Genomic DNA, 1,358 nt, shown 5'->3' on the forward strand with positions numbered 1-1,358 from the left:
AATGTTTGGGACAGAGACAGTTATGTGCATTGAATTCTCTGCAGCCCTCACCACAATGTAATGCATGTAATAGATACTCATTAACCATTGAACCCCTGGCATTTGCAGATTTAACATTTGTGGTTTTGAATTTTCCCAAGTAACCTCCAGAGGGCCCTGGAATTTTGCATGTGCATCTCAACATGATTGGTGGCCCTTAGCTCTTTATCAAGTGATCATTATTGCATGTCATCAAGTGCTCACAACTGAATTTTTTTAAATGTGTGTAAAATAGAGGTGAAATAAGATAACTGACAATAAAAATTTAAAAATAGTAAAATTGACTACTTGGATAGGGAAAGAAAACAGATGACTTTTTCAATAGAATATAGTTCTGGAGCAAACCAAAATCCTTGCCAAAATATTTTGAAGTCATGAATTCAATGTTATGTAGAGAAGCCTGGAAGAATTCATAATGAATGCCAAATGTCTGTGGTAAATATTTGTCCATTGAAATAATTAATTGATCTTTGAAGTTGCACATGTGAGAAACAGTAGGAACACTCCACTGTCTTGAATTCCCCGCATACTGTCATGGTCAAACTATCAGTCATACTGATAGTATACACAGTCATACTGATATGTCATCCTGTGAGACTGATTACTTTGTGCTAAGTATTGACTTCTCTCTAAAGATCTCTCTTAACATTAATATCCATTATTGTGAAGGGAGCAAGTACATTGTCACCAATACTTTAGGCTAAAGTTTTTCAGATCCACAGACCCAAGACCTCTTGAATATCTATCATATGCCAGACCCTTCTAGGTACTGCAAATGCACAAGGATGAAACATAGGTACTTATTCTTGGGAACTCCTGGTCTAGTGGGAAAATGGATGGGATGAAATATTAAAATATGAAATAATAGATGACATTAAAATATATGAATAGAGCTATCCTCTGATAGTTTAGAGGAGGGAACAATGAATAATTCCAGGAGAAATAAGGACAACTTTTAGAGAGGAAGCAAAATTTGTGTTTTATGAAAGACTAGGGGAATTTGCTTACTAGGAAGAGCTGGAAATGATTCATCCTAAGATTGAGAACCTTAAGCCCAGATCTGGAGGGTGAAAATATGAGGATAAAATGGTGCTCTTGGGGAAGGAGTAGGAATGTCACAAAGTTCATTTCTCAAATTTGTCGTCTGTTCCAGCTAGTTAAGAATCCTAAGAAAAATGCTTCGTTCCCTAATGCTAGGTGCTATTCATAACCTGTGTAAGACCTTAGTGGTTTTATTTTATGCATGTATGAAAGTGAAATTTGCTCAGTCATGTCCAACTCTTTATGACCCCATGGACTATATAGTCCATGGAGTTCTC

Source organism: Bos mutus, chromosome 2, assembly GCF_027580195.1.
Source record: "Bos mutus isolate GX-2022 chromosome 2, NWIPB_WYAK_1.1, whole genome shotgun sequence".
Taxonomy (NCBI): domain Eukaryota; kingdom Metazoa; phylum Chordata; class Mammalia; order Artiodactyla; family Bovidae; genus Bos; species Bos mutus.